We start from the raw sequence: 26283 nt of genomic DNA on the forward strand, positions 1-26283 counted from the left end.
CCAACTACCCTTTTAGACAGCTCAGTTATTTATTTGACTCTCTCAGCCTTCTATTCCTCTCATTAATGGTAACTAGCATCATCCGTCAAATACTTTGCAGGACCAAAGGCATTACTTAAACTAAGTAGTTGATAGTATACAATAGCATTACCCAAAGAGGGGCTCGAACCCACTACCCTTTTTATTGTGTGCTATGCCTGACTAGCTCAGTCGGTAGAGCATGAGACTCTTAATCTCAGGGTCGTGGGTTCGAGCCCCACGTTGGGCTATGTTGTTTTAGGCAAGAAATTAACCTGAGATGAATGTCCTCACTGTCAGACCAATGTTAAAGTTTGGCTCCAACTCACGATGCCACAAGCATCCCAGTCCAATGATTTCCTCACTGTTGTAAATAGCATCATCTATGATATATGTTGCAGTACTGAAGGCATTCCGTTTGAACAGCCGTCCACGGCACAAAATAACATCTCCCAAGAATAAGCTCCAAGTCACAACCTCTTTTTTTATCGTTTATGAAACATCACCAACCACCTACCTTGTGTTTTGTAAAGTACCAACTACCCTTTTAGACAGCTCAGTTATTTATTTGACTCTCAGCCTTTTATTCCTCTCATTAATGGTAACTAGCATCATCCGTCAAATACTTTGCAGGACCAAAGGCATTACTTAAACTAAGTAGTTGATAGTATACAATAGCATTACCCAAAGAGGGGCTCGAACCCACTACCCTTTTTATTGTGTGCTATGCCTGACTAGCTCAGTCGGTAGAGCATGAGACTCTTAATCTCAGGGTCGTGGGTTCGAGCCCCACGTTGGGCTATGTTGTTTTAGGCAAGAAATTAACCTGAGATGAATGTCCTCACCGTCAGACCAATGTTAAAGTTTGGCTCCAACTCACGATGCCACAAGCATCCCAGTCCAATGATTTCCTCACTGTTGTAAATAGCATCATCTATGATATATGTTGCAGTACTGAAGGCATTCCGTTTGAACAGCCGTCCACGGCACAAAATAACATCTCCCAAGAATAAGCTCCAAGTCACAACCTCTTTTTTATCGTTTATAAAAACATCACCAACAACCTACCTTGTGTTTTTTTGTAAAGTACCAACTACCCTTTTAGACAGCTAAATTATCTTTGACTCTCACAGCCTTTGATTCCTCTCATTACGGGTAACTAGCATCATCTGTCATATACGTTGCAGGACCAAGGGAAATCTCAGGGTCGTGGCTTCGAGCCCCACGTTGGGCTATATTGTTTTAGGCAAGAAATTAACCTGAGATGAATGTCCTCACTGTCAGACCAATGTTAAAGTTTGGCTCCAACTCTCGATGCCACAAGCATCCCAGTCCAATGATTTCCTCACTGTTGTAAATAGCATAATCTATGATATATGTCGCAGTACTGAAGGCATTCCGTTTGAACAGCCGTCCACGGCACAAAATAACATCTCCCAAGAATAAGCTCCAAGTCACAACCTCTTTTTTTATCGTTTATGAAACATCACCAACCACCTACCTTGTGCTTTGTAAAGTACCAACTACCCTTTTAGACAGCTCAGTTATTTATTTGACTCTCTCAGCCTTTTATTCCTCTCATTAATGGTAACTAGCATCATCCGTCAAATACTTTGCAGGACCAAAGGCATTACTTAAATTAAGTAGTTGATAGTATACCTTACCTTGTGTTTTGTAAAGTACCAACTACCCTTTTAGACAGCTAAATTATCTTTGACTCTCACAGCCTTTGATTCCTCTCATTAATGGTAACTAGCATCATCCGTCAAATACTTTGCAGGACCAAAGGCATTACTTAAACTAAGTAGTTGATAGTATACAATAGCATTACCCAAAGAGGGGCTCGAACCCACTACCCTTTTTATTGTGTGCTATGCCTGACTAGCTCAGTCGGTAGAGCATGAGACTCTTAATCTCAGGGTCGTGGGTTCGAGCCCCACGTTGGGCTATGTTGTTTTAGGCAAGAAATTAACCTGAGATGAATGTCCTCACTGTCAGACCAATGTTAAAGTTTGGCTCCAACTCACGATGCCACAAGCATCCCAGTCCAATGATTTCCTCACTGTTGTAAATAGCATCATCTATGATATATGTTGCAGTACTGAAGGCATTCCGTTTGAACAGCCGTCCACGGCACAAAAATAACATCTCCAAGCTCCAAGTCACAACCTCTTTTTTTATCGTTTATGAAACATCACCAACCACCTACCTTGTGTTTTGTAAAGTACCAACTACCCTTTTAGACAGCTCAGTTATTTATTTGACTCTCTCAGCCTTTTATTCCTCTAATTAATGGTAACTAGCATCATCCGTCAAATACTTTGCAGGACCAAAGGCATTACTTAAACTAAGTAGTTGATAGTATACCTTACCTTGTGTTTTGTAAAGTACCAACTACCCTTTTAGACAGCTAAATTATCTTTGACTCTCACAGCCTTTGATTCCTCTCATTAATGGTAACTAGCATCATCCGTCAAATACTTTGCAGGACCAAAGGCATTACTTATACTAAGTAGTTGATAGTATACAATAGCATTACCCAAAGAGGGGCTCGAACCCACTACCCTTTTTATTGTGTGCTATGCCTGACTAGCTCAGTCGGTAGAGCATGAGACTCTTAATCTCAGGGTCGTGGGTTCGAGCCCCACGTTGGGCTATGTTGTTTTAGGCAAGAAATTAACCTGAGATGAATGTCCTCACTGTCAGACCAATGTTAAAGTTTGGCTCCAACTCTCGATGCCACAAGCATCCCAGTCCAATGATTTCCTCACTGTTGTAAATAGCATAATCTATGATATATGTCGCAGTACTGAAGGCATTCCGTTTGAACAGCCGTCCACGGCACAAAATAACATCTCCCAAGAATAAGCTCCAAGTCACAACCTCTTTTTTTATCGTTTATGAAACATCACCAACCACCTACCTTGTGCTTTGTAAAGTACCAACTACCCTTTTAGACAGCTCAGTTATTTATTTGACTCTCTCAGCCTTTTATTCCTCTCATTAATGGTAACTAGCATCATCCGTCAAATACTTTGCAGGACCAAAGGCATTACTTAAATTAAGTAGTTGATAGTATACCTTACCTTGTGTTTTGTAAAGTACCAACTACCCTTTTAGACAGCTAAATTATCTTTGACTCTCACAGCCTTTGATTCCTCTCATTAATGGTAACTAGCATCATCCGTCAAATACTTTGCAGGACCAAAGGCATTACTTATACTAAGTAGTTGATAGTATACAATAGCATTACCCAAAGAGGGGCTCGAACCCACTACCCTTTTTATTGTGTGCTATGCCTGACTAGCTCAGTCGGTAGAGCATGAGACTCTTAATCTCAGGGTCGTGGGTTCGAGCCCCACGTTGGGCTATGTTGTTTTAGGCAAGAAATTAACCTGAGATGAATGTCCTCACTGTCAGACCAATGTTAAAGTTTGGCTCCAACTCACGATGCCACAAGCATCCCAGTCCAATGATTTCCTCACTGTTGTAAATAGCATCATCTATGATATATGTTGCAGTACTGAAGGCATTCCGTTTGAACAGCCGTCCACGGCACAAAAATAACATCTCCAAGCTCCAAGTCACAACCTCTTTTTTTATCGTTTATGAAACATCACCAACCACCTACCTTGTGTTTTGTAAAGTACCAACTACCCTTTTAGACAGCTCAGTTATTTATTTGACTCTCTCAGCCTTTTATTCCTCTAATTAATGGTAACTAGCATCATCCGTCAAATACTTTGCAGGACCAAAGGCATTACTTAAACTAAGTAGTTGATAGTATACCTTACCTTGTGTTTTGTAAAGTACCAACTACCCTTTTAGACAGCTAAATTATCTTTGACTCTCACAGCCTTTGATTCCTCTCATTAATGGTAACTAGCATCATCCGTCAAATACTTTGCAGGACCAAAGGCATTACTTATACTAAGTAGTTGATAGTATACAATAGCATTACCCAAAGAGGGGCTCGAACCCACTACCCTTTTTATTGTGTGCTATGCCTGACTAGCTCAGTCGGTAGAGCATGAGACTCTTAATCTCAGGGTCGTGGGTTCGAGCCCCACGTTGGGCTATGTTGTTTTAGGCAAGAAATTAACCTGAGATGAATGTCCTCACTGTCAGACCAATGTTAAAGTTTGGCTCCAACTCACGATGCCACAAGCATCCCAGTCCAATGATTTCCTCACTGTTGTAAATAGCATCATCTATGATATATGTCGCAGTACTGAAGGCATTCCGTTTGAACAGCCGTCCACGGCACAAAATAACATCTCCCAAGAATAAGCTCCAAGTCACAACCTCTTTTTTTATCGTTTATGAAACATCACCAACCACCTACCTTGTGCTTTGTAAAGTACCAACTACCCTTTTAGACAGCTCAGTTATTTATTTGACTCTCTCAGCCTTTTATTCCTCTCATTAATGGTAACTAGCATCATCCGTCAAATACTTTGCAGGACCAAAGGCATTACTTAAATTAAGTAGTTGATAGTATACAATAGCATTACCCAAAGAGGGGCTTGAACCCACTACCCTTTTTATTGTGTGCTATGCCTGACTAGCTCAGTCGGTAGAGCATGAGACTCTTAATCTCAGGGTCGTGGGTTCGAGCCCCACGTTGGGCTATGTTGTTTTAGGCAAGAAATTAACCTGAGATGAATGTCCTCACTGTCAGACCAATGTTAAAGTTTGGCTCCAACTCACGATGCCACAAGCATCCCAGTCCAATGATTTCCTCACTGTTGTAAATAGCATCATCTATGATATATGTTGCAGTACTGAAGGCATTCCGTTTGAACAGCCGTCCACGGCACAAAATAACATCTCCCAAGAATAAGCTCCAAGTCACAACCTCTTTTTTTATCGTTTATGAAACATCACCAACCACCTACCTTGTGTTTTGTAAAGTACCAACTACCCTTTTAGACAGCTCAGTTATTTATTTGACTCTCTCAGCCTTTTATTCCTCTCATTAATGGTAACTAGCATCATCCGTCAAATACTTTGCAGGACCAAAGGCATTACTTAAACTAAGTAGTTGATAGTATACAATAGCATTACCCAAAGAGGGGCTCGAACCCACTACCCTTTTTATTGTGTGCTATGCCTGACTAGCTCAGTCGGTAGAGCATGAGACTCTTAATCTCAGGGTCGTGGGTTCGAGCCCCACGTTGGGCTATGTTGTTTTAGGCAAGAAATTAACCTGAGATGAATGTCCTCACCGTCAGACCAATGTTAAAGTTTGGCTCCAACTCACGATGCCACAAGCATCCCAGTCCAATGATTTCCTCACTGTTGTAAATAGCATCATCTATGATATATGTTGCAGTACTGAAGGCATTCCGTTTGAACAGCCGTCCACGGCACAAAATAACATCTCCCAAGAATAAGCTCCAAGTCACAACCTCTTTTTTATCGTTTATAAAAACATCACCAACAACCTACCTTGTGTTTTTTTGTAAAGTACCAACTACCCTTTTAGACAGCTAAATTATCTTTGACTCTCACAGCCTTTGATTCCTCTCATTACGGGTAACTAGCATCATCTGTCATATACGTTGCAGGACCAAGGGAAATCTCAGGGTCGTGGCTTCGAGCCCCACGTTGGGCTATATTGTTTTAGGCAAGAAATTAACCTGAGATGAATGTCCTCACCGTCAGACCAATGTTAAAGTTGGGCTCCAACTCACGATGCCACAAGCATCCCAGTCCAATGATTTCCTCACTGTTGTAAATAGCATCATCTATGATATATGTCGCAGTACTGAAGGCATTCCGTTTGAACAGCCGTCCACGGCACAAAATAACATCTCCCAAGAATAAGCTCCAATTCACAACCTCTTTTTTTATCGTTTATGAAACATCACCAACCACCTACCTTGTGTTTTGTAAAGTACCAACTACCCTTTTAGACAGCTCAGTTATTTATTTGACTCTCTCAGCCTTCTATTCCTCTCACTAATGGTAACTAGCATCATCCGTCAAATACTTTGCAGGACCAAAGGCATTACTTAAACTAAGTAGTTGATAGTATACAATAGCATTACCCAAAGAGGGGCTCGAACCCACTACCCTTTTTATTGTGTGCTATGCCTAACTAGCTCAGTCGGTAGAGCATGAGACTCTTAATCTCAGGGTCGTGGGTTCGAGCCCCACGTTGGGCTATGTTGTTTTAGGCAAGAAATTAACCTGAGATGAATGTCCTCACTGTCAGACCAATGTTAAAGTTTGGCTCCAACTCTCGATGCCACAAGCATCCCAGTCCAATGATTTCCTCACTGTTGTAAATAGCATAATCTATGATATATGTCGCAGTACTGAAGGCATTCCGTTTGAACAGCCGTCCACGGCACAAAATAACATCTCCCAAGAATAAGCTCCAAGTCACAACCTCTTTTTTTATCGTTTATGAAACATCACCAACCACCTACCTTGTGCTTTGTAAAGTACCAACTACCCTTTTAGACAGCTCAGTTATTTATTTGACTCTCTCAGCCTTTTATTCCTCTCATTAATGGTAACTAGCATCATCCGTCAAATACTTTGCAGGACCAAAGGCATTACTTAAATTTAAGTAGTTGATAGTATACCTTACCTTGTGTTTTGTAAAGTACCAACTACCCTTTTAGACAGCTAAATTATCTTTGACTCTCACAGCCTTTGATTCCTCTCATTAATGGTAACTAGCATCATCCGTCAAATACTTTGCAGGACCAAAGGCATTACTTATACTAAGTAGTTGATAGTATACAATAGCATTACCCAAAGAGGGGCTCGAACCCACTACCCTTTTTATTGTGTGCTATGCCTGACTAGCTCAGTCGGTAGAGCATGAGACTCTTAATCTCAGGGTCGTGGGTTCGAGCCCCACGTTGGGCTATGTTGTTTTAGGCAAGAAATTAACCTGAGATGAATGTCCTCACTGTCAGACCAATGTTAAAGTTTGGCTCCAACTCACGATGCCACAAGCATCCCAGTCCAATGATTTCCTCACTGTTGTAAATAGCATCATCTATGATATATGTTGCAGTACTGAAGGCATTCCGTTTGAACAGCCGTCCACGGCACAAAAATAACATCTCCAAGCTCCAAGTCACAACCTCTTTTTTTATCGTTTATGAAACATCACCAACCACCTACCTTGTGTTTTGTAAAGTACCAACTACCCTTTTAGACAGCTCAGTTATTTATTTGACTCTCTCAGCCTTTTATTCCTCTAATTAATGGTAACTAGCATCATCCGTCAAATACTTTGCAGGACCAAAGGCATTACTTATACTAAGTAGTTGATAGTATACAATAGCATTACCCAAAGAGGGGCTCGAACCCACTACCCTTTTTATTGTGTGCTATGCCTGACTAGCTCAGTCGGTAGAGCATGAGACTCTTAATCTCAGGGTCGTGGGTTCGAGCCCCAAGTTGGGCTATGTTGTTTTAGGCAAGAAATTAACCTGAGATGAATGTCCTCACCGTCAGACCAATGTTAAAGTTTGGCTCCAACTCACGATGCCACAAGCATCCCAGTCCAATGATTTCCTCACTGTTGTAAATAGCATCATCTATGATATATGTCGCAGTACTGAAGGCATTCCGTTTGAACAGCCGTCCACGGCACAAAATAACATCTCCCAAGAATAAGCTTCATGTCACAACCTCTTTTTTTATCGTTTATGAAACATCACCAACCACCTACCTTGTGTTTTGTAAAGTACCAACTACCCTTTTAGACAGCTCAGTTATTTATTTGACTCTCTCAGCCTTCTATTCCTCTCACTAATGGTAACTAGCATCATCCGTCAAATACTTTGCAGGACCAAAGGCATTACTTAAACTAAGTAGTTGATAGTATACAATAGCATTACCCAAAGAGGGGCTCGAACCCACTACCCTTTTTATTGTGTGCTATGCCTAACTAGCTCAGTCGGTAGAGCATGAGACTCTTAATCTCAGGGTCGTGGGTTCGAGCCCCACGTTGGGCTATGTTGTTTTAGGCAAGAAATTAACCTGAGATGAATGTCCTCACTGTCAGACCAATGTTAAAGTTTGGCTCCAACTCTCGATGCCACAAGCATCCCAGTCCAATGATTTCCTCACTGTTGTAAATAGCATAATCTATGATATATGTCGCAGTACTGAAGGCATTCCGTTTGAACAGCCGTCCACGGCACAAAATAACATCTCCCAAGAATAAGCTCCAAGTCACAACCTCTTTTTTTATCGTTTATGAAACATCACCAACCACCTACCTTGTGCTTTGTAAAGTACCAACTACCCTTTTAGACAGCTCAGTTATTTATTTGACTCTCTCAGCCTTTTATTCCTCTCATTAATGGTAACTAGCATCATCCGTCAAATACTTTGCAGGACCAAAGGCATTACTTAAATTAAGTAGTTGATAGTATACCTTACCTTGTGTTTTGTAAAGTACCAACTACCCTTTTAGACAGCTAAATTATCTTTGACTCTCACAGCCTTTGATTCCTCTCATTAATGGTAACTAGCATCATCCGTCAAATACTTTGCAGGACCAAAGGCATTACTTATACTAAGTAGTTGATAGTATACAATAGCATTACCCAAAGAGGGGCTCGAACCCACTACCCTTTTTATTGTGTGCTATGCCTGACTAGCTCAGTCGGTAGAGCATGAGACTCTTAATCTCAGGGTCGTGGGTTCGAGCCCCACGTTGGGCTATGTTGTTTTAGGCAAGAAATTAACCTGAGATGAATGTCCTCACTGTCAGACCAATGTTAAAGTTTGGCTCCAACTCACGATGCCACAAGCATCCCAGTCCAATGATTTCCTCACTGTTGTAAATAGCATCATCTATGATATATGTTGCAGTACTGAAGGCATTCCGTTTGAACAGCCGTCCACGGCACAAAAATAACATCTCCAAGCTCCAAGTCACAACCTCTTTTTTTATCGTTTATGAAACATCACCAACCACCTACCTTGTGTTTTGTAAAGTACCAACTACCCTTTTAGACAGCTCAGTTATTTATTTGACTCTCTCAGCCTTTTATTCCTCTAATTAATGGTAACTAGCATCATCCGTCAAATACTTTGCAGGACCAAAGGCATTACTTATACTAAGTAGTTGATAGTATACAATAGCATTACCCAAAGAGGGGCTCGAACCCACTACCCTTTTTATTGTGTGCTATGCCTGACTAGCTCAGTCGGTAGAGCATGAGACTCTTAATCTCAGGGTCGTGGGTTCGAGCCCCAAGTTGGGCTATGTTGTTTTAGGCAAGAAATTAACCTGAGATGAATGTCCTCACCGTCAGACCAATGTTAAAGTTGGGCTCCAACTCACGATGCCACAAGCATCCCAGTCCAATGATTTCCTCACTGTTGTAAATAGCATCATCTATGATATATGTCGCAGTACTGAAGGCATTCCGTTTGAACAGCCGTCCACGGCACAAAATAACATCTCCCAAGAATAAGCTTCATGTCACAACCTCTTTTTTTATCGTTTATGAAACATCACCAACCACCTACCTTGTGTTTTGTAAAGTACCAACTACCCTTTTAGACAGCTCAGTTATTTATTTGACTCTCTCAGCCTTCTATTCCTCTCACTAATGGTAACTAGCATCATCCGTCAAATACTTTGCAGGACCAAAGGCATTACTTAAACTAAGTAGTTGATAGTATACAATAGCATTACCCAAAGAGGGGCTCGAACCCACTACCCTTTTTATTGTGTGCTATGCCTAACTAGCTCAGTCGGTAGAGCATGAGACTCTTAATCTCAGGGTCGTGGGTTCGAGCCCCACGTTGGGCTATGTTGTTTTAGGCAAGAAATTAACCTGAGATGAATGTCCTCACTGTCAGACCAATGTTAAAGTTTGGCTCCAACTCTCGATGCCACAAGCATCCCAGTCCAATGATTTCCTCACTGTTGTAAATAGCATAATCTATGATATATGTCGCAGTACTGAAGGCATTCCGTTTGAACAGCCGTCCACGGCACAAAATAACATCTCCCAAGAATAAGCTCCAAGTCACAACCTCTTTTTTTATCGTTTATGAAACATCACCAACCACCTACCTTGTGCTTTGTAAAGTACCAACTACCCTTTTAGACAGCTCAGTTATTTATTTGACTCTCTCAGCCTTTTATTCCTCTCATTAATGGTAACTAGCATCATCCGTCAAATACTTTGCAGGACCAAAGGCATTACTTAAATTAAGTAGTTGATAGTATACCTTACCTTGTGTTTTGTAAAGTACCAACTACCCTTTTAGACAGCTAAATTATCTTTGACTCTCACAGCCTTTGATTCCTCTCATTAATGGTAACTAGCATCATCCGTCAAATACTTTGCAGGACCAAAGGCATTACTTATACTAAGTAGTTGATAGTATACAATAGCATTACCCAAAGAGGGGCTCGAACCCACTACCCTTTTTATTGTGTGCTATGCCTGACTAGCTCAGTCGGTAGAGCATGAGACTCTTAATCTCAGGGTCGTGGGTTCGAGCCCCACGTTGGGCTATGTTGTTTTAGGCAAGAAATTAACCTGAGATGAATGTCCTCACTGTCAGACCAATGTTAAAGTTTGGCTCCAACTCACGATGCCACAAGCATCCCAGTCCAATGATTTCCTCACTGTTGTAAATAGCATCATCTATGATATATGTTGCAGTACTGAAGGCATTCCGTTTGAACAGCCGTCCACGGCACAAAAATAACATCTCCAAGCTCCAAGTCACAACCTCTTTTTTTATCGTTTATGAAACATCACCAACCACCTACCTTGTGTTTTGTAAAGTACCAACTACCCTTTTAGACAGCTCAGTTATTTATTTGACTCTCTCAGCCTTTTATTCCTCTAATTAATGGTAACTAGCATCATCCGTCAAATACTTTGCAGGACCAAAGGCATTACTTATACTAAGTAGTTGATAGTATACAATAGCATTACCCAAAGAGGGGCTCGAACCCACTACCCTTTTTATTGTGTGCTATGCCTGACTAGCTCAGTCGGTAGAGCATGAGACTCTTAATCTCAGGGTCGTGGGTTCGAGCCCCAAGTTGGGCTATGTTGTTTTAGGCAAGAAATTAACCTGAGATGAATGTCCTCACCGTCAGACCAATGTTAAAGTTTGGCTCCAACTCACGATGCCACAAGCATCCCAGTCCAATGATTTCCTCACTGTTGTAAATAGCATCATCTATGATATATGTCGCAGTACTGAAGGCATTCCGTTTGAACAGCCGTCCACGGCACAAAATAACATCTCCCAAGAATAAGCTTCATGTCACAACCTCTTTTTTTATCGTTTATGAAACATCACCAACCACCTACCTTGTGTTTTGTAAAGTACCAACTACCCTTTTAGACAGCTCAGTTATTTATTTGACTCTCTCAGCCTTCTATTCCTCTCATTAATGGTAACTAGCATCATCCGTCAAATACTTTGCAGGACCAAAGGCATTACTTAAACTAAGTAGTTGATAGTATACCTTACCTTGTGTTTTGTAAAGTACCAACTACCCTTTTAGACAGCTAAATTATCTTTGACTCTCACAGCCTTTGATTCCTCTCATTAATGGTAACTAGCATCATCCGTCAAATACTTTGCAGGACCAAAGGCATTACTTATACTAAGTAGTTGATAGTATACAATAGCATTACCCAAAGAGGGGCTCGAACCCACTACCCTTTTTATTGTGTGCTATGCCTGACTAGCTCAGTCGGTAGAGCATGAGACTCTTAATCTCAGGGTCGTGGGTTCGAGCCCCACGTTGGGCTATGTTGTTTTAGGCAAGAAATTAACCTGAGATGAATGTCCTCACTGTCAGACCAATGTTAAAGTTTGGCTCCAACTCACGATGCCACAAGCATCCCAGTCCAATGATTTCCTCACTGTTGTAAATAGCATCATCTATGATATATGTTGCAGTACTGAAGGCATTCCGTTTGAACAGCCGTCCACGGCACAAAAATAACATCTCCAAGCTCCAAGTCACAACCTCTTTTTTTATCGTTTATGAAACATCACCAACCACCTACCTTGTGTTTTGTAAAGTACCAACTACCCTTTTAGACAGCTCAGTTATTTATTTGACTCTCTCAGCCTTTTATTCCTCTAATTAATGGTAACTAGCATCATCCGTCAAATACTTTGCAGGACCAAAGGCATTACTTATACTAAGTAGTTGATAGTATACAATAGCATTACCCAAAGAGGGGCTCGAACCCACTACCCTTTTTATTGTGTGCTATGCCTGACTAGCTCAGTCGGTAGAGCATGAGACTCTTAATCTCAGGGTCGTGGGTTCGAGCCCCAAGTTGGGCTATGTTGTTTTAGGCAAGAAATTAACCTGAGATGAATGTCCTCACCGTCAGACCAATGTTAAAGTTTGGCTCCAACTCACGATGCCACAAGCATCCCAGTCCAATGATTTCCTCACTGTTGTAAATAGCATCATCTATGATATATGTCGCAGTACTGAAGGCATTCCGTTTGAACAGCCGTCCACGGCACAAAATAACATCTCCCAAGAATAAGCTTCATGTCACAACCTCTTTTTTTATCGTTTATGAAACATCACCAACCACCTACCTTGTGTTTTGTAAAGTACCAACTACCCTTTTAGACAGCTCAGTTATTTATTTGACTCTCTCAGCCTTCTATTCCTCTCATTAATGGTAACTAGCATCATCCGTCAAATACTTTGCAGGACCAAAGGCATTACTTAAACTAAGTAGTTGATAGTATACCTTACCTTGTGTTTTGTAAAGTACCAACTACCCTTTTAGACAGCTAAATTATCTTTGACTCTCACAGCCTTTGATTCCTCTCATTAATGGTAACTAGCATCATCCGTCAAATACTTTGCAGGACCAAAGGCATTACTTATACTAAGTAGTTGATAGTATACAATAGCATTACCCAAAGAGGGGCTCGAACCCACTACCCTTTTTATTGTGTGCTATGCCTGACTAGCTCAGTCGGTAGAGCATGAGACTCTTAATCTCAGGGTCGTGGGTTCGAGCCCCACGTTGGGCTATGTTGTTTTAGGCAAGAAATTAACCTGAGATGAATGTCCTCACTGTCAGACCAATGTTAAAGTTTGGCTCCAACTCACGATGCCACAAGCATCCCAGTCCAATGATTTCCTCACTGTTGTAAATAGCATAATCTATGATATATGTCGCAGTACTGAAGGCATTCCGTTTGAACAGCCGTCCACGGCACAAAATAACATCTCCCAAGAATAAGCTCCAAGTCACAACCTCTTTTTTTATCGTTTATGAAACATCACCAACCACCTACCTTGTGCTTTGTAAAGTACCAACTACCCTTTTAGACAGCTCAGTTATTTATTTGACTCTCTCAGCCTTTTATTCCTCTCATTAATGGTAACTAGCATCATCCGTCAAATACTTTGCAGGACCAAAGGCATTACTTAAATTAAGTAGTTGATAGTATACAATAGCATTACCCAAAGAGGGGCTTGAACCCACTACCCTTTTTATTGTGTGCTATGCCTGACTAGCTCAGTCGGTAGAGCATGAGACTCTTAATCTCAGGGTCGTGGGTTCGAGCCCCACGTTGGGCTATGTTGTTTTAGGCAAGAAATTAACCTGAGATGAATGTCCTCACTGTCAGACCAATGTTAAAGTTTGGCTCCAACTCACGATGCCACAAGCATCCCAGTCCAATGATTTCCTCACTGTTGTAAATAGCATCATCTATGATATATGTTGCAGTACTGAAGGCATTCCGTTTGAACAGCCGTCCACGGCACAAAATAACATCTCCCAAGAATAAGCTCCAAGTCACAACCTCTTTTTTTATCGTTTATGAAACATCACCAACCACCTACCTTGTGTTTTGTAAAGTACCAACTACCCTTTTAGACAGCTCAGTTATTTATTTGACTCTCTCAGCCTTTTATTCCTCTCATTAATGGTAACTAGCATCATCCGTCAAATACTTTGCAGGACCAAAGGCATTACTTAAACTAAGTAGTTGATAGTATACAATAGCATTACCCAAAGAGGGGCTCGAACCCACTACCCTTTTTATTGTGTGCTATGCCTGACTAGCTCAGTCGGTAGAGCATGAGACTCTTAATCTCAGGGTCGTGGGTTCGAGCCCCACGTTGGGCTATGTTGTTTTAGGCAAGAAATTAACCTGAGATGAATGTCCTCACCGTCAGACCAATGTTAAAGTTTGGCTCCAACTCACGATGCCACAAGCATCCCAGTCCAATGATTTCCTCACTGTTGTAAATAGCATCATCTATGATATATGTTGCAGTACTGAAGGCATTCCGTTTGAACAGCCGTCCACGGCACAAAATAACATCTCCCAAGAATAAGCTCCAAGTCACAACCTCTTTTTTATCGTTTATAAAAACATCACCAACAACCTACCTTGTGTTTTTTTGTAAAGTACCAACTACCCTTTTAGACAGCTAAATTATCTTTGACTCTCACAGCCTTTGATTCCTCTCATTACGGGTAACTAGCATCATCTGTCATATACGTTGCAGGACCAAAGGAAATCTCAGGGTCGTGGGTTAGAGCCCCACGTTGGGCTATATTGTTTTAGGCAAGAAATTAACCTGAGATGAATGTCCTCACCGTCAGACCAATGTTAAAGTTGGGCTCCAACTCACGATGCCACAAGCATCCCAGTCCAATGATTTCCTCACTGTTGTAAATAGCATCATCTATGATATATGTCGCAGTACTGAAGGCATTCCGTTTGAACAGCCGTCCACGGCACAAAATAACATCTCCCAAGAATAAGCTCCAAGTCACAACCTCTTTTTTTATCGTTTATGAAACATCACCAACCACCTACCTTGTGTTTTGTAAAGTACCAACTACCCTTTTAGACAGCTCAGTTATTTATTTGACTCTCTCAGCCTTCTATTTCTCTCATTAATGGTAACTAGCATCATCCGTCAAATACTTTGCAGGACCAAAGGCATTACTTAAACTAAGTAGTTGATAGTATACCTTACCTTGTGTTTTGTAAAGTACCAACTACCCTTTTAGACAGCTAAATTATCTTTGACTCTCACAGCCTTTGATTCCTCTCATTAATGGTAACTAGCATCATCCGTCAAATACTTTGCAGGACCAAAGGCATTACTTATACTAAGTAGTTGATAGTATACAATAGCATTACCCAAAGAGGGGCTCGAACCCACTACCCTTTTTATTGTGTGCTATGCCTGACTAGCTCAGTCGGTAGAGCATGAGACTCTTAATCTCAGGGTCGTGGGTTCGAGCCCCACGTTGGGCTATGTTGTTTTAGGCAAGAAATTAACCTGAGATGAATGTCCTCACTGTCAGACCAATGTTAAAGTTTGGCTCCAACTCACGATGCCACAAGCATCCCAGTCCAATGATTTCCTCACTGTTGTAAATAGCATAATCTATGATATATGTCGCAGTACTGAAGGCATTCCGTTTGAACAGCCGTCCACGGCACAAAATAACATCTCCCAAGAATAAGCTCCAAGTCACAACCTCTTTTTTTATCGTTTATGAAACATCACCAACCACCTACCTTGTGCTTTGTAAAGTACCAACTACCCTTTTAGACAGCTCAGTTATTTATTTGACTCTCTCAGCCTTTTATTCCTCTCATTAATGGTAACTAGCATCATCCGTCAAATACTTTGCAGGACCAAAGGCATTACTTAAATTAAGTAGTTGATAGTATACAATAGCATTACCCAAAGAGGGGCTCGAACCCACTACCCTTTTTATTGTGTGCTATGCCTGACTAGCTCAGTCGGTAGAGCATGAGACTCTTAATCTCAGGGTCGTGGGTTCGAGCCCCACGTTGGGCTATGTTGTTTTAGGCAAGAAATTAACCTGAGATGAATGTCCTCACTGTCAGACCAATGTTAAAGTTTGGCTCCAACTCACGATGCCACAAGCATCCCAGTCCAATGATTTCCTCACTGTTGTAAATAGCATCATCTATGATATATGTTGCAGTACTGAAGGCATTCCGTTTGAACAGCCGTCCACGGCACAAAATAACATCTCCCAAGAATAAGCTCCAAGTCACAACCTCTTTTTTTATCGTTTATGAAACATCACCAACCACCTACCTTGTGTTTTGTAAAGTACCAACTACCCTTTTAGACAGCTCAGTTATTTATTTGACTCTCTCAGCCTTTTATTCCTCTCATTAATGGTAACTAGCATCATCCGTCAAATACTTTGCAGGACCAAAGGCATTACTTAAACTAAGTAGTTGATAGTATACAATAGCATTACCCAAAGAGGGGCTCGAACCCACTACCCTTTTTATTGTGTGCTATGCCTGACTAGCTCAGTCGGTAGAGCATGAGACTCTTAATCTCAGGGTCGTGGGTTCGAGCCCCACGTTGGGCTATGTTGTTTTAGGCAAGAAATTAACCTGAGATGAATGTCCTCACCGTCAGACCAATGTTAAAGTTTGGCTCCAACTCACGATGCCACAAGCATCCCAGTCCAATGATTTCCTCACTGTTGTAAATAGCATCATCTATGATATATGTTGCAGTACTGAAGGCATTCCGTTTGAACAGCCGTCCACGGCACAAAATAACATCTCCCAAGAATAAGCTCCAAGTCACAACCTCTTTTTTATCGTTTATAAAAACATCACCAACAACCTACCTTGTGTTTTTTTGTAAAGTACCAACTACCCTTTTAGACAGCTAAATTATCTTTGACTCTCACAGCCTTTGATTCCTCTCATTACGGGTAACTAGCATCATCTGTCATATACATTGCAGGACCAAAGGAAATCTCAGGGTCGTGGGTTAGAGCCCCACGTTGGGCTATATTGTTTTAGGCAAGAAATTAACCTGAGATGAATGTCCTCACCGTCAGACCAATGTTAAAGTTGGGCTCCAACTCACGATGCCACAAGCATCCCAGTCCAATGATTTCCTCACTGTTGTAAATAGCATCATCTATGATATATGTCGCAGTACTGAAGGCATTCCGTTTGAACAGCCGTCCACGGCACAAAATAACATCTCCCAAGAATAAGCTCCAAGTCACAACCTCTTTTTTTATCGTTTATGAAACATCACCAACCACCTACCTTGTGTTTTGTAAAGTACCAACTACCCTTTTAGACAGCTCAGTTATTTATTTGACTCTCTCAGCCTTCTATTTCTCTCATTAATGGTAACTAGCATCATCCGTCAAATACTTTGCAGGACCAAAGGCATTACTTAAACTAAGTAGTTGATAGTATACAATAGCATTACCCAAAGAGGGGCTCGAACCCACTACCCTTTTTATTGTGTGCTATGCCTGACTAGCTCAGTCGGTAGAGCATGAGACTCTTAATCTCAGGGTCGTGGGTTCGAGCCCCACGTTGGGCTATGTTGTTTTAGGCAAGAAATTAACCTGAGATGAATGTCCTCACCGTCAGACCAATGTTAAAGTTTGGCTCCAACTCACGATGCCACAAGCATCCCAGTCCAATGATTTCCTCACTGTTGTAAATAGCATCATCTATGATATATGTTGCAGTACTGAAGGCATTCCGTTTGAACAGCCGTCCACGGCACAAAATAACATCTCCCAAGAATAAGCTCCAAGTCACAACCTCTTTTTTTATCGTTTATAAAAACATCACCAACAACCTACCTTGTGTTTTTTTGTAAAGTACCAACTACCCTTTTAGACAGCTAAATTATCTTTGACTCTCACAGCCTTTGATTCCTCTCATTACGGGTAACTAGCATCATCTGTCATATACATTGCAGGACCAAAGGAAATCTCAGGGTCGTGGGTTAGAGCCCCACGTTGGGCTATATTGTTTTAGGCAAGAAATTAACCTGAGATGAATGTCCTCACCGTCAGACCAATGTTAAAGTTGGGCTCCAACTCACGATGCCACAAGCATCCCAGTCCAATGATTTCCTCACTGTTGTAAATAGCATCATCTATGATATATGTCGCAGTACTGAAGGCATTCCGTTTGAACAGCCGTCCACGGCACAAAATAACATCTCCCAAGAATAAGCTCCAAGTCACAACCTCTTTTTTTATCGTTTATGAAACATCACCAACCACCTACCTTGTGTTTTGTAAAGTACCAACTACCCTTTTAGACAGCTCAGTTATTTATTTGACTCTCTCAGCCTTCTATTCCTCTCATTAATGGTAACTAGCATCATCCGTCAAATACTTCGCTGGACCAAAGGCATTACTTATACTAAGTAGTTGATAGTATAAAATAGCATTACCCAAAGAGGGGCTCGAACCCACTACCCTTTTTCTTATGTGCTATGCCTGACTAGCTCAGTCGGTAGAGCATGAGACTCTTAATCTCAGGGTCGTGGGTTCGAGCCCCACGTTGGGCTATATTGTTTTAGGCAAGAAATTAACCTGAGATGAATGTCTTCACCGTCAGACCAATGTTAAAGTTGGGCTCCAACTCACGATGCCACAAGCATCCCAGTCCAATGATTTCCTCACTGTTGTAAATAGCATCATCTATGATATATGTTGCAGTACTGAAGGCATTCCGTTTGAACAGCCGTCCACGGCACAAAATAACATCTCCAAGCTCCAAGTCACAACCTCTTTTTTTATCGTTTATGAAACATCACCAACCACCTACCTTGTGTTTTGTAAAGTACCAACTACCCTTTTAGACAGCTCAGTTATTTATTTGACTCTCTCAGCCTTCTATTCCTCTCATTAATGGTAACTAGCATCATCCGTCAAATACTTCGCTGGACCAAAGGCATTACTTATACTAAGTAGTTGATAGTATACAATAGCATTACCCAAAGAGGGGCTCAAAACCACTACCCTTCTTCTTATGTGCAATGCCTGACTAGCTCAGTCGGTAGAGCATGAGACTCTTAATCTCAGGGTTGTGGGTTCGAGCCCCACGTTGGGCTATGTTGTTTTAGGCAAGAAATGAACCTGAGATGAATGTCCTCACCGTCATTCCAATGTTAAAGTTTGGCTCCAACTCACGATGCCACAAGCATCCCAGTCCAATGATTTCCTCACTGTTGTAAATAGCATCATCTATGATATATGTCGCAGTACTGAAGGCATTCCGTTTGAACAGCCGTCCACGGCACAAAATAACATCTCCCAAGAATAAGTTTCAAGTCACAACCTCTTTTTTTATCGTTTATGAAACATCACCAACCACCTACCTTGTGTTTTGTAAAGTACCAACTACCCTTTTAGACAGCTCAGTTATTTATTTGACTCTCTCAGCCTTCTATTCCTCTCATTAATGGTAACTAGCATCATCCGTCAAATACTTTGCAGGACCAAAGGCATTACTTATACTAAGTAGTTGATAGTATACAATAGCATTACCCAAAGAGGGGCTCGAACCCACTACCCTTTTTCTTATGTGCTATGCCTGACTAGCTCGGTCGGTAGAGCATGAGACTCTTAATCTCAGGGTCGTGGGTTCGAGCCCCACGTTCGGCTATGTTGTTTTTGGAAAGACATTAACCTGAGATGAATGTCCTCACCGTCAGACCAATGTTAAAATTGGGCTCCAACTCACGATGCCACAAGCATCCCAGTCCAATGATTTCCTCACTGTTGTAAATAGCATCATCTATGATATATGTCGCAGTACTGAAGGCATTCCGTTTAAACAGCCATCCACAAAATAACATCTCCCAAGAATAAGCTCCAAGTCACAACCTCTTTTTTTATCGTTTATAAAAACATCACCAACAACCTACCTTGTGTTTTTTTGTAAAGTACCAACTACCCTTTTAGACAGGTAAATTATCTTTGACTCTCACAGCCTTTGATTCCTCTCATTACGGGTAACTAGCATCATCTGTCATATACGTTGCAGGACCAAAGGAAATCTCAGGGTCGTGGCTTCGAGCCCCACGTTGGGCTATATTGTTTTAGGCAAGAAATTAACCTGAGATGAATGTCCTCACCGTCAGACCAATGTTAAAGTTGGGCTCCAACTCACGATACCACAAGCATCCCAGTCCAATGATTTCCTCACTGTTGTAAATAGCATCATCTATGATATATGTCGCAGTACTGAAGGCATTCCGTTTGAACAGCCGTCCACGGCACAAAATAACATCTCCCAAGAATAAGCTCCAATTCACAACCTCTTTTTTTATCGTTTATGAAACATCACCAACCACCTACCTTGTGTTTTGTAAAGTACCAACTACCCTTTTAGACAGCTCAGTTATTTATTTGACTCCCTCAGCCTTCTATTCCTCTCATTAATGGTAACTAGCATCATCCGTCAAATACTTTGCTGGACAAAAGGCATTACTTATACTAAGTAGTTGATAGTATACAATAGCATTACCCAAAGAGGGGCTCAAACCCACTACCCTTTTTCTTATGTGCAATGCCTGACTAGCTCAGTCGGTAGAGCATGAGACTCTTAATCTCAGGGTCGTGGGTTCGAGCCCCACGTTGGGCTATGTTGTTTTAGGCAAGAAATGAACCTGAGATGAATGTCCTCACCGTCATTCCAATTTTAAAGTTTGGCTCCAACTCACGATGCCACAAGCATCCCAGTCCAATGATTTCCTCACTGTTGTAAATAGCATCATCTATGATATATGTCGCAGTACTGAAGGCATTCCGTTTGAACAGCCGTCCACGGCACAAAATAACATCTCCCAAGAATAAGCTCCAAGTCACAACCTCTTTTTTTATCGTTTATAAAAACATCACCAACAACCTACCTTGTGTTTTTTTGTAAAGTACCAACTACCCTTTTAGACAGCTAAATTATCTTTGACTCTCACAGCCTTTGATTCCTCTCATTACGGGTAACTAGCATCATCTGTCATATACGTTGCAGGACCAAAGGAAATCTCAGGGTCGTGGCTTCGAGCCCCACGTTGGGCTATATTGTTTTAGGCAAGAAATTAACCTGAGATGAATGTCCTCACCGTCAGACCAATGTTAAAGTTGGGCTCCAACTCACGATGCCACAAGCATCCCAGTCCAATGATTTCCTCACTGTTGTAAATAGCATCATCTATGATATATGTCGCAGTACTGAAGGCATTCCGTTTAAACAGCCATCCACAAAATAACATCTCCCAAGAATAAGCTCCAAGTCACAACCTCTTTTTTTATCGTTTATGAAACATCACCAACAACCTACCTTGTGTTTTTTTGTAAAGTACCAACTACCCTTTTAGACAGGTAAATTATCTTTGACTCTCACAGCCTTTGATTCCTCTCATTACGGGTAACTAGCATCATCTGTCATATACGTTGCAGGACCAAAGGAAATCTCAGGGTCGTGGCTTCGAGCCCCACGATGGACTATATTGTTTTAGGCAAGAAATTAACCTGAGATGAATGTCCTCACCGTCAAACCAATGTTAAAGTTGGGCTCCAACTCACGATACCACAAGCATCCCAGTCCAATGATTTCCTCACTGTTGTAAATAGCATCATCTATGATATATGTCGCAGTACTGAAGGCATTCCGTTTGAACAGCCGTCCACGGCACAAAATAACATCTCCCAAGAATAAGCTCCAAGTCACAACCTCTTTTTTTATCGTTTATGAAACATCACCAACCACCTACCTTGTGTTTTGTAAAGTACCAACTACCCTTTTAGACAGCTCAGTTATTTATTTGACTCTCTCAGCCTTCTATTCCTCTCATTAATGGTAACTAGCATCATCCGTCAAATACTTTGCAGGACCAAAGGCATTACTTATACTAAGTAGTTGATAGTATACAATAGCATTACCCAAAGAGGGGCTCGAACCCACTACCCTTTTTCTTATGTGCTATGCCTGACTAGCTCAGTCGGTAGAGCATGAGACTCTTAATCTCAGGGTCGTGGGTTCGAGCCCCACGTTGGGCTATGTTGTTTTTGGAAAGACATTAACCTGAGATGAATGTCCTCACCGTCAGACCAATGTTAAAATTGGGCTCCAACTCACGATGCCACAAGCATCCCAGTCCAATGATTTCCTCACTGTTGTAAATAGCATCATCTATGATATATGTCGCAGTACTGAAGGCATTCCGTTTAAACAGCCATCCACAAAATAACATCTCCCAAGAATAAGCTCCAAGTCACAACCTCTTTTTTTATCGTTTATAAAAACATCACCAACAACCTACCTTGTGTTTTTTTGTAAAGTACCAACTACCCTTTTAGACAGGTAAATTATCTTTGACTCTCACAGCCTTTGATTCCTCTCATTACGGGTAACTAGCATCATCTGTCATATACGTTGCAGGACCAAAGGAAATCTCAGGGTCGTGGCTTCGAGCCCCACGTTGGGCTATATTGTTTTAGGCAAGAAATTAACCTGAGATGAATGTCCTCACCGTCAAACCAATGTTAAAGTTGGGCTCCAACTCACGATACCACAAGCATCCCAGTCCAATGATTTCCTCACTGTTGTAAATAGCATCATCTATGATATATGTCGCAGTACTGAAGGCATTCCGTTTGAACAGCCGTCCACGGCACAAAATAACATCTCCCAAGAATAAGCTCCAATTCACAACCTCTTTTTTTATCGTTTATGAAACATCACCAACCACCTACCTTGTGTTTTGTAAAGTACCAACTACCCTTTTAGACAGCTCAGTTATTTATTTGACTCTCTCAGCCTTCTATTCCTCTCATTAATGGTAACTAGCATCATCCGTCAAATACTTTGCAGGACAAAAGGCATTACTTATACTAAGTAGTTGATAGTATACAATAGCATTACCCAAAGAGGGGCTCGAACCCACTACCCTTTTTCTTATGTGCAATGCCTGACTAGCTCAGTCGGTAGAGCATGAGACTCTTAATCTCAGGGTCGTGGGTTCGAGCCCCACGTTGGGCTATGTTGTTTTAGGCAAGAAATGAACCTGAGATGAATGTCCTCACCGTCATTACCAATGTTAAAGTTTGGCTCCAACTCACGATGCCACAAGCATCCCAGTCCAATGATTTCCTCACTGTTGTAAATAGCATCATCTATGATATATGTCGCAGTACTGAAGGCATTCCGTTTGAACAGCCGTCCACGGCACAAAATAACATTTCCCAAGAATAAGCTCCAAGTCACAACCTCTTTTTTTATCGTTTATGAAACATCACCAACAACCTACCTTGTGTTTTTTTGTAAAGTACCAACTACCCTTTTAGACAGCTAAATTATCTTTGACTCTCACAGCCTTTGATTCCTCTCATTACGGGTAACTAGCATCATCTGTCATATACGTTGCAGGACCAAAGGAAATCTCAGGGTCGTGGCTTCGAGCCCCACGTTGGGCTATATTGTTTTAGGCAAGAAATTAACCTGAGATGAATGTCCTCACCGTCAGACCAATGTTAAAGTTTGGCTCCAACTCACGATGCCACAAGCATCCCAGTCCAATGATTTCCTCACTGTTGTAAATAGCATCATCTATGATATATGTCGCAGTACTGAAGGCATTCCGTTTAAACAGCCATCCACAAAATAACATCTCCCAAGAATAAGCTCCAAGTCACAACCTCTTTTTTTATCGTTTATAAAAACATCACCAACAACCTACCTTGTGTTTTTTTGTAAAGTACCAACTACCCTTTTAGACAGGTAAATTATCTTTGACTCTCACAGCCTTTGATTCCTCTCATTACGGGTAACTAGCATCATCTGTCATATACGTTGCAGGACCAAAGGAAATCTCAGGGTCGTGGCTTCGAGCCCCACGTTGGGCTATATTGTTTTAGGCAAGAAATTAACCTGAGATGAATGTCCTCACCGTCAGACCAATGTTAAAGTTTGGCTCCAACTCACGATGCCACAAGCATCCCAGTCCAATGATTTCCTCACTGTTGTAAATAGCATCATCTATGATATATGTCGCAGTACTGAAGGCATTCCGTTTGAACAGCCGTCCACGGCACAAAATAACATCTCCCAAGAATAAGCTCCAAGTCACAACCTCTTTTTTTATCGTTTATGAAACATCACTAACCACCTACCTTGTGTTTTGTAAAGTACCAACTACCCTTTTAGACAGCTCAGTTATTTATTTGACTCTCTCAGCCTTCTATTCCTCTCATTAATGGTAACTAGCATCATCCGTCAAATACTTTGCTGGACAAAAGGCATTACTTATACTAAGTAGTTGATAGTATACAATAGCATTACCCAAAGAGGGGCTCGAACCCACTACCCTTTTTCTTATGTGCTATGCCTGACTAGCTCAGTCGGTAGAGCATGAGACTCTTAATCTCAGGGTCGTGGGTTCGAGCCCCACGTTGGGCTATGTTGTTTTAGGCAAGGAATGAACCTGAGATGAATGTCCTCACCGTCATTCCAATGTTAAAGTTTGGCTCCAACTCACGATGCCACAAGCATCCCAGTCCAATGATTTCCTCACTGTTGTAAATAGCATCATCTATGATATATGTCGCAGTACTGAAGGCATTCCGTTTGAACAGCCGTCCACGGCACAAAATAACATTTCCCAAGAATAAGCTCCAATTCACAACCTCTTTTTTTATCGTTTATAAAAACATCACCAACAACCTACCTTGTGTTTTTTTGTAAAGTACCAACTACCCTTTTAGACAGCTAAATTATCTTTGACTCTCACAGCCTTTGATTCCTCTCATTACGGGTAACTAGCATCATCTGTCATATACGTTGCAGGACCAAAGGAAATCTCAGGGTCGTGGCTTCGAGCCCCACGTTGGGCTATATTGTTTTAGGCAAGAAATTAACCTGAGATGAATGTCCTCACCGTCAGACCAATGTTAAAGTTGGGCTCCAACTCACGATGCCACAAGCATCCCAGTCCAATGATTTCCTCACTGTTGTAAATAGCATCATCTATGATATATGTCGCAGTACTGAAGGCATTCCGTTTCAACAGCCGTCCACGGCACAAAATAACATCTCCCAAGAATAAGCTCCAAGTCACAACCTCTTTTTTTATCGTTTATGAAACATCACCAACCACCTACCTTGTGTTTTGTAAAGTACCAACTACCCTTTTAGACAGCTCAGTTATTTATTTGACTCTCTCAGCCTTCTATTCCTCTCATTAATAGTAACTAGCATCGTCCGTCAAATACTTTGCAGGACCAAAGGCATTACTTATACTAAGTAGTTGATTGTATACAATAGCATTACCCAAAGAGGGGCTCGAAACCACTACTCTTTTTCTTATGTGCTATGCCTGACTAGCTCAGTCGGTAGAGCATGAGACTCAGGGTCGTGGGTTCGAGCCGCATGTTGGGCTATGTTGTTTTAGGCAAGAAATTAACCTGAGATGAATGTCCTCACCGTCAGACCAATGTTAAAGTTGGGCTCCAACTCACGATGCCACAAGCATCCCAGTCCAATGATTTCCTCACTGTTGTAAATAGCATCATCTATGATATATGTCGCAGTACTGAAGGCATTCCGTTTCAACAGCCGTCCACGGCACAAAATAACATCTCCCAAGAATAAGCTCCAAGTCACAACCTCTTTTTTTATCGTTTATGAAACATCACCAACAACCTACCTTGTGTTTTTTTGTAAAGTACCAACTACCCTTTTAGACAGCTAAATTATCTTTGACTCTCACAGCCTTTGATTCCTCTCATTACGGGTAACTAGCATCATCTGTCATATACGTTGCAGGACCAAAGGAAATCTCAGGGTCGTGGGTTAGAGCCCCACGTTGGGCTATATTGTTTTAGGCAAGAAATTAACCTGAGATGAATGTCCTCACCGTCAGACCAATGTTAAAGTTGGGCTCCAACTCACGATGCCACAAGCATCCCAGTCCAATGATTTCCTCACTGTTGTAAATAGCATCATCTATGATATATGTCGCAGTACTGAAGGCATTCCGTTTCAACAGCCGTCCACGGCACAAAATAACATCTCCCAAGAATAAGCTCCAAGTCACAACCTCTTTTTTTATCGTTTATGAAACATCACCAACCACCTACCTTGTGTTTTGTAAAGTACCAACTACCCTTTTAGACAGCTCAGTTATTTATTTGACTCTCTCAGCCTTCTATTCCTCTCATTAATGGTAACTAGCATCAATCCGTCAAATACTTTGCAGGACCAAAGGCATTACTTATACTAAGTAGTTGATTGTATACAATAGCATTACCCAAAGAGGGGCTCGAAACCACTACTCTTTTTCTTATGTGCTATGCCTGACTAGCTCAGTCGGTAGAGCATGAGACTCTTAATCTCAGGGTCGTGGGTTCGAGCCCCACGTTGGGCTATGTTGTTTTAGGCAAGAAATTAACCTGAGATGAATGT

At 41.4% G+C, this 26283-nt stretch overlaps 33 non-coding genes across 33 annotated transcripts; all 33 read left to right on the forward strand.

The window, feature by feature from the left end:
* The first annotated feature begins 195 nt into the window (after window positions 1-195).
* On the forward strand, window positions 196-268 carry trnak-cuu. Its single transcript has one exon. It is a non-coding gene; the product is annotated as a tRNA-Lys (tRNA).
* A 478-nt stretch (window positions 269-746) lies between these two features.
* trnak-cuu lies at window positions 747-819 on the forward strand. The gene has a single exon. It is a non-coding gene; the product is annotated as a tRNA-Lys (tRNA).
* Window positions 820-1893: 1074 nt separating this feature from the next.
* Window positions 1894-1966, forward strand: trnak-cuu. Its single transcript has one exon. It is a non-coding gene; the product is annotated as a tRNA-Lys (tRNA).
* Window positions 1967-2601: 635 nt separating this feature from the next.
* On the forward strand, window positions 2602-2674 carry trnak-cuu. Its single transcript has one exon. It is a non-coding gene; the product is annotated as a tRNA-Lys (tRNA).
* Window positions 2675-3315: 641 nt separating this feature from the next.
* On the forward strand, window positions 3316-3388 carry trnak-cuu. Its single transcript has one exon. It is a non-coding gene; the product is annotated as a tRNA-Lys (tRNA).
* Window positions 3389-4023: 635 nt separating this feature from the next.
* trnak-cuu lies at window positions 4024-4096 on the forward strand. Its single transcript has one exon. It is a non-coding gene; the product is annotated as a tRNA-Lys (tRNA).
* A 480-nt stretch (window positions 4097-4576) lies between these two features.
* On the forward strand, window positions 4577-4649 carry trnak-cuu. Its single transcript has one exon. It is a non-coding gene; the product is annotated as a tRNA-Lys (tRNA).
* Window positions 4650-5129: 480 nt separating this feature from the next.
* trnak-cuu lies at window positions 5130-5202 on the forward strand. Its single transcript has one exon. It is a non-coding gene; the product is annotated as a tRNA-Lys (tRNA).
* Window positions 5203-6115: 913 nt separating this feature from the next.
* trnak-cuu lies at window positions 6116-6188 on the forward strand. The gene has a single exon. It is a non-coding gene; the product is annotated as a tRNA-Lys (tRNA).
* A 642-nt stretch (window positions 6189-6830) lies between these two features.
* On the forward strand, window positions 6831-6903 carry trnak-cuu. The gene has a single exon. It is a non-coding gene; the product is annotated as a tRNA-Lys (tRNA).
* A 474-nt stretch (window positions 6904-7377) lies between these two features.
* trnak-cuu lies at window positions 7378-7450 on the forward strand. The gene has a single exon. It is a non-coding gene; the product is annotated as a tRNA-Lys (tRNA).
* A 480-nt stretch (window positions 7451-7930) lies between these two features.
* On the forward strand, window positions 7931-8003 carry trnak-cuu. The gene has a single exon. It is a non-coding gene; the product is annotated as a tRNA-Lys (tRNA).
* Window positions 8004-8644: 641 nt separating this feature from the next.
* On the forward strand, window positions 8645-8717 carry trnak-cuu. The gene has a single exon. It is a non-coding gene; the product is annotated as a tRNA-Lys (tRNA).
* Window positions 8718-9191: 474 nt separating this feature from the next.
* On the forward strand, window positions 9192-9264 carry trnak-cuu. Its single transcript has one exon. It is a non-coding gene; the product is annotated as a tRNA-Lys (tRNA).
* A 480-nt stretch (window positions 9265-9744) lies between these two features.
* On the forward strand, window positions 9745-9817 carry trnak-cuu. The gene has a single exon. It is a non-coding gene; the product is annotated as a tRNA-Lys (tRNA).
* Window positions 9818-10458: 641 nt separating this feature from the next.
* Window positions 10459-10531, forward strand: trnak-cuu. The gene has a single exon. It is a non-coding gene; the product is annotated as a tRNA-Lys (tRNA).
* A 474-nt stretch (window positions 10532-11005) lies between these two features.
* trnak-cuu lies at window positions 11006-11078 on the forward strand. Its single transcript has one exon. It is a non-coding gene; the product is annotated as a tRNA-Lys (tRNA).
* Window positions 11079-11719: 641 nt separating this feature from the next.
* Window positions 11720-11792, forward strand: trnak-cuu. The gene has a single exon. It is a non-coding gene; the product is annotated as a tRNA-Lys (tRNA).
* A 474-nt stretch (window positions 11793-12266) lies between these two features.
* trnak-cuu lies at window positions 12267-12339 on the forward strand. The gene has a single exon. It is a non-coding gene; the product is annotated as a tRNA-Lys (tRNA).
* Window positions 12340-12980: 641 nt separating this feature from the next.
* Window positions 12981-13053, forward strand: trnak-cuu. Its single transcript has one exon. It is a non-coding gene; the product is annotated as a tRNA-Lys (tRNA).
* A 480-nt stretch (window positions 13054-13533) lies between these two features.
* Window positions 13534-13606, forward strand: trnak-cuu. Its single transcript has one exon. It is a non-coding gene; the product is annotated as a tRNA-Lys (tRNA).
* Window positions 13607-14086: 480 nt separating this feature from the next.
* On the forward strand, window positions 14087-14159 carry trnak-cuu. The gene has a single exon. It is a non-coding gene; the product is annotated as a tRNA-Lys (tRNA).
* Window positions 14160-15233: 1074 nt separating this feature from the next.
* Window positions 15234-15306, forward strand: trnak-cuu. The gene has a single exon. It is a non-coding gene; the product is annotated as a tRNA-Lys (tRNA).
* Window positions 15307-15786: 480 nt separating this feature from the next.
* Window positions 15787-15859, forward strand: trnak-cuu. The gene has a single exon. It is a non-coding gene; the product is annotated as a tRNA-Lys (tRNA).
* Window positions 15860-16339: 480 nt separating this feature from the next.
* Window positions 16340-16412, forward strand: trnak-cuu. Its single transcript has one exon. It is a non-coding gene; the product is annotated as a tRNA-Lys (tRNA).
* A 913-nt stretch (window positions 16413-17325) lies between these two features.
* On the forward strand, window positions 17326-17398 carry trnak-cuu. Its single transcript has one exon. It is a non-coding gene; the product is annotated as a tRNA-Lys (tRNA).
* Window positions 17399-18312: 914 nt separating this feature from the next.
* Window positions 18313-18385, forward strand: trnak-cuu. Its single transcript has one exon. It is a non-coding gene; the product is annotated as a tRNA-Lys (tRNA).
* A 473-nt stretch (window positions 18386-18858) lies between these two features.
* Window positions 18859-18931, forward strand: trnak-cuu. Its single transcript has one exon. It is a non-coding gene; the product is annotated as a tRNA-Lys (tRNA).
* A 1462-nt stretch (window positions 18932-20393) lies between these two features.
* On the forward strand, window positions 20394-20466 carry trnak-cuu. Its single transcript has one exon. It is a non-coding gene; the product is annotated as a tRNA-Lys (tRNA).
* Window positions 20467-21808: 1342 nt separating this feature from the next.
* Window positions 21809-21881, forward strand: trnak-cuu. The gene has a single exon. It is a non-coding gene; the product is annotated as a tRNA-Lys (tRNA).
* Window positions 21882-22790: 909 nt separating this feature from the next.
* trnak-cuu lies at window positions 22791-22863 on the forward strand. The gene has a single exon. It is a non-coding gene; the product is annotated as a tRNA-Lys (tRNA).
* Window positions 22864-24206: 1343 nt separating this feature from the next.
* trnak-cuu lies at window positions 24207-24279 on the forward strand. Its single transcript has one exon. It is a non-coding gene; the product is annotated as a tRNA-Lys (tRNA).
* Window positions 24280-26172: 1893 nt separating this feature from the next.
* Window positions 26173-26245, forward strand: trnak-cuu. The gene has a single exon. It is a non-coding gene; the product is annotated as a tRNA-Lys (tRNA).
* Window positions 26246-26283: the final 38 nt, after the last annotated feature.

Source organism: Cyclopterus lumpus, chromosome 11, assembly GCF_009769545.1.
Source record: "Cyclopterus lumpus isolate fCycLum1 chromosome 11, fCycLum1.pri, whole genome shotgun sequence".
Lineage (NCBI taxonomy): Eukaryota > Metazoa > Chordata > Actinopteri > Perciformes > Cyclopteridae > Cyclopterus > Cyclopterus lumpus.